Here is a 6,000-nt window from a genome sequence, read left to right on the forward strand (position 1 = left end):
AATTTATTCATACACATACCTTAATATGATACCAATGTGAATCTGCCCCATGATTTCGAAGGATTATCACTGTGTACTAAATATTAATATTATTATTGAAGATAATATTAAATTAATAATTTAATTTAATTTAATTATATAATTATCAAATTTATTTATTTAATTTTTATAATTATTGAACTAAGAGATTTAATTTTTTAAAGATATATTTTAATTTGTTTTAATATATTTTTTTTATAAATAAAGAAATATTTATATTAAATTTTAATTAAAAAAATGAACCATTTCATTTTCTTAATTATTATTTATCATATCAGATATTTTTTATTGTACAAAATAAAATAAAATAAAATCTCAATCAGTTTATTGGTGGTGCACATTGATTTCAAGACTTCCAACTTAGGTGCAGACTTGCATTTAAATTTGGACAGAGCCAGTTGATTAGGATATCTTTTGAAATCTTCCTCGAAAAGAGCTGGATTTAAGGCCCGGTTTAGATGGCCAAACAAAATTATATTATTATTATTTATTTAAATATATAATATTTTATTATTAAATTTTAAAAATATCTTTTTAAATAAACAATATATAAATAGTAAAAATTAGACATATACAATATATAAACAGTGTATAAATAATATATAAACAGTAGACAATTAGGCAACATTATTAAATAGCGGAATCCACACTTTTTTCAAATTTTAAAAATTAAAAATTATCTCATATTATCTCACTATTTAAACAAATATTTTTTTTACAAATTATTTAATCTCATCTTAATTTAAAATTTTTATTAAAATATATTATATTTTATCTCTAAATTTTAAAAAAATCGCTTTAAATAAACAGTATATAAATAGTAAAAATTTAACATATACAATATATAAACAGTACATAAACAGCATATAAATAATATATAAATAGTAGATAATTAGGCAACATTATTAAATAGTGGGACCCATACTTTTTTCAAAATTTAAAAATTAAAAATTATCTCACTTCATATCACTATTTAAAAAAATATTTTTTTTACAAATTATTTAATCTCATCTTAATTTGAAACTTTTATTTAAACATATTATATTTTATCTCTAAATTTTAAAAATATCTATTTAAATAAACAGTATATAAATAGTAAAAATCTAACATATACAATATATAAACAGTGCATAAACAACATATAAATAACATATAAAGAGTAGATAGTTAGGCAACATTATTAAATAGTGGGATCCACACTTTTTTCAAATTTTAAAAATTAAAAATTATTTCATCTCATTTCACTATTTAAATAAATATTTTTTTACAAATTATTTAATCTCATCTTAATTTAAAAATTTTGTTTAAATATATTATATTTTATCTCTAAATTTTAAAAATATCTCTTTAAATAAACAGTATATAAATGGTAAAAATCCAACATATATAATATATAAACAGTGCATAAACAGTATATAAATAATATATAAATAGTAGATAATTAGGCAACATTATTAAATAGTGGGACTCACATTTTTTTCAAATTCTAAAAATTAAAAATTATCTCATCTCATCTCACTATTCAAACGAATATTTTTTTTACAAATTATTTGATCTCATCTTTGTTTAAAAATTTTATTAATGTTCAAAATATCTAATATGATCTAATCTAAAGTATAGGACCTAAATGTAGCCAAAAATAATAAAAAATAAAGATATAGATATACGTGTGAGTTTAAATTATATGAAATGAGATATTTTATTAAAAAATTAAATAAAATTTTATTATAATATAAATTTTATTTTATTTTAAAATTAAAAAAATTAAATTATTTATTATATTTTATTTAAGAGTTTTAAAAAATTATAATAATTATATAAAATCTGATGAAATAAGTAAACCAATTTTTTAATTTATAAAAAAATAAATCTCAAGGAATTTATAGTAACATTTTATTTGATTTTTAATTCATATTAAATAAATTTAAAAATAATAAAAATATTATTATTTTAGATAGTTCTACATAAATATATATATGATTGATTACTATTAAATATATAAATTTTCTTAAATATTAAAAAATAAAAAAATAATTTAATATATTTCTTAACAATTAAGAAAATAATAAACAAAAAATATATAAAAGAAAATTCCACCCATCGGTTGCAAATGTTCGGTAGACCAGCATTTGTCTTTTGTCTTTTGGAAGAGATGAGGAACGGGGGAGACGGAGTTAAGGCAAGCCAAGGAATGTTGAAACTTGAAACCACTGCGTGGAAACTTACGTGACAATTTATAATTTTATATTGTATTAATTGGAAAGTTGGAACGCGGGAGGTGCTTTCTTCTGATGTGACATCGAGGAGACTTGAGACTCCGATTGAGCTGTCAAAAACACAAAATAAAAAACTTTTCTGAAATGCTTTCTGTTTTGAACGTGGGTTTGTCTCGAATTTATTTATTTTTATAATAAGAAAATATTTTTTAATAATATTATGATTTTTTTATATTTAAAAATATAGAAACAATGAAGGTTTGAAATACTTGTTATGGAAGGTTTTGGAATCAATCGGCATCGGACAGACATAGAAGCCAGACAATACGCTCTCATACGGACCCGATTTGTCTGTTCCTGTTGTTGTATTTGTGCCTCTAAACATTTCTCGATTCGTGCGAGTGCCATGCCAATCTAATGAATGCTGTTAAGAGTACGACACAACTGTTTTTGTTTTTTTAAATATCGGGAAATCCTTCCGATGTACGGATCTATTTCGTAAGAATTGAGGGTTGATTTGATGTATTCTCAATATATTTTATTATTATTTATTTATTTTATAATATTATTTATTTATTTATTTATTATTATTTAATATTCTATTTTCACTTTTACCTATATTTTTATTATTATTCATAACATACTCGATACTTCTCAATATTCAAATTCAACCTAAATCCCGTTCTCATACACCACAATTACAGAAGGTTTTTCTTATAAGAAATTGGTTAAATGGTCAACATTTCGTCAGGTGCGACTCCAAAAGGCTTGTTTGCAATTCAGAAGTGTTGAATCAGGTTTATTAGAGTTGTAATTGGTACGACGATCCGGTTTTAGACACTTTTTTAAAACTAGACCTATATATATCGTTTTTAAAAATTTAAAAATGGGTATCGAATTTGTTGTAAAATAACATTGTTGTAAAATAAATTGTATGACCACCTTGAGCTAGCCGATATATGCATAGTGCATAGTGCCAGCATAATACTGCATAGTAACTGACATAGTGAATGATCGATATATGCACAGTGTATAGTGCTAGCATAGTACTGCATAGTAACTGGCATAGTGAATGGCCGACATATGCACAGTGCATAGTACCAGCATAGTACTGCATAGTAACTGGCATAGTGAATGGCCGACATATGCACAGTGCATAGTGTCAGCATAGTACTGCATAGTAACTAGCATAGTAAATGGCCGACATATGCACAGTGTGTAGTGCCAGCATAGTACTGCATAGTAAGCTAGCATAGTTCCCTTTGTACGCCTATATATATCGTTGAATTCTTTAAGAAATTCATAAGTTTCATAACTTCTCTGAGTTCTATTTCTCTCTCTCTCTCTCTCTCTCTCTCTCTCTCTCTCTCTCTCTCTCTCTCTCTCTCTCTCTCCTTTTAGAAAGTTTTATAATAAATCTATCTCTCTTTACTTTTCGATAGTTTCATAACACGTTATCAGTACGAAAGTTCTGACGATCTTGAAGCTAATAATCCTCTACTTCAAGTAAGTCTTTCAATATATTTTTGTAGTTTTCAAAATGAATATGAAATATTAAACATACTTATGTTCCTGATTTATATATGTAGAAAATGTCAAATCTTACAAAATTGGAATTCGTTGCTCTTAACATTTCTGGAAAAAATTATTTATCTTGGATCCTTGATGCTGAGATCCATCTGGATGCAATGAACCTGGGAGATACAATTAAAGAAGGAAATCAAGGGTCCCTGCAGGACCGTGCTAAGGCAATGATTTTCCTTCGGCACCATCTTCATGAAGAATTAAAAACTGAGTATCTAACGGTGAAAGATCCACTTATTTTGTGGAATGATTTAAGGGAGAGATATGAACACCAGAAAACTGTAATCCTCCCAAAAGCTCGTCATGCTTGGATGCACCTGAGGTTGCAAGACTTCAAGAGTGTTAGTGAGTATAACTCTGCACTCTTTAAAATTAGCTCGCTATTGAAATTATGTGGTGAAAAAGTCACTGATGATGACTTGTTAGAGAAGACATATACTATTTTTTATGCCTCGAATGTGCTCCTGCAGCAGAAGTATCGAGAGTGAAAGTTCAAGAAATATTCTGAACTTATATCTTGTTTTCTATTAGCTGAGCAAAATAATGAGCTTTTATTAAGAAATCACCAGTCACGTCCTATTGGTTCTATATCATTCCCTGAAGTGAATGATACTAGATTTACATCATTCCCAGAAGCGAATGGTGCATCTTTTCAAAGAAAAAGAGGGCGTGGACGTGGTAAGAAAAACTATAGAAGCGGAGGTCCTAGAAGTGACCACACTAAAAGGGAAAATAATAGATATACACCGTACCACCAGAAGTGGTTCAACTCAGAAAAGGACAAAGGTCCTCAAAATAAATTTGTAAAGAAATATAAAGATGAATGCCATAGATGTGGTATGACTGGACATTGGTCTCGTACCTGTCGTACAGCTAAGCACTTGGTTGACTTATACCAATCTTCTATAAAAGAAAAAACAAAAAAATTTGAAACAAATTTTGCTGAACCATCATATGCTTTAAATTCTATAGATGGAGAAGATATTACAAGCCTTGATGTTTCTGATTTTTTTGAGGATTCTAGTGGTAGAGTTGATCATGGAAGTGTTCCTTTTTAATTAATTTATTTCCTTTATATTATTGTAAAATATTTTTATTCTGCAATGTTTTTTTTAGTAATGAAAGTTTTATATATTTTGTAGAATCATGAGTCTTATTGATGAACTTTCTATCTCCGAGATTAATAATAAAGATGTATGTCTGGCTGACAGTGCTATAACTCACACAATTCTTAAGGATAAAAAATATTTTCAAAATCTAACATTGAGTAAAGCCTATGTTCATACCATTTCCGGTTCATCGAATCTAATTGAAGGCTCCGGAAGAGCTTATATTGTGTTGCCTAATGGCACCAAATTTTGTATTAATGATGCTCTATTTTCTTCACAATCCAGAAGAAATTTATTAAGTTTTAAAGATATACGTCGTAATGGTTGTCATATTGAAACCATTAACGAAGACGATAAAGAGCATCTTCTCATTACTAAAATAATTTTGAGCCAAAAGCTCGTATTAGAAAAACTGTCTGCCCTCTCATCTGGATTGTATTATACAAAAATGAGAACAATTGAATCACATGTTATAATGCACCAGAAGTGCATTGATCCCAAAATATTTATGACTTGGCATGATCACCTTGGACATCCGGGATCAATAATGATGAGACGAATAATTGATAATTCGTATGGGTATCCCCTAAAGAATCAGAAGATTATCTTACCCAATGAATATCCATGCTCTGCATGTTCTCAAGGTAAATTGATTATCAAACCATCTATCTCAAAGGTTGTTTTTGAATCTCCATCTTTTTTACAAAGGATTCATGGAGATATATGTGGGCCTATTCAACCATCAAGTGGACCGTTAAGATATTTTATGGTTTTAATTGATGCATCAAGTCGATGGTCACATGTTTGTCTACTTTCCACTAGAAATGCTGCATTTGCTAAACTTCTTGCACAAATAATTAAGTTACGAGCACAATTCCCTGACTATCCAATTAAAACTATTCGATTGGATAATGCAGGAGAATTTACATCTCAAGCTTTTGATAATTATTGCATGTCAATAGGAATAGATGTTGAACATCCAGTTGCCTACACACACACTCAAAATGGTTTAGCTGAATCATTGATTAAAAGGCTTCAGCTAATCGCTAGAC

Source organism: Carya illinoinensis, chromosome 14, assembly GCF_018687715.1.
Source record: "Carya illinoinensis cultivar Pawnee chromosome 14, C.illinoinensisPawnee_v1, whole genome shotgun sequence".
Taxonomy (NCBI): Eukaryota; Viridiplantae; Streptophyta; class Magnoliopsida; order Fagales; family Juglandaceae; genus Carya; species Carya illinoinensis.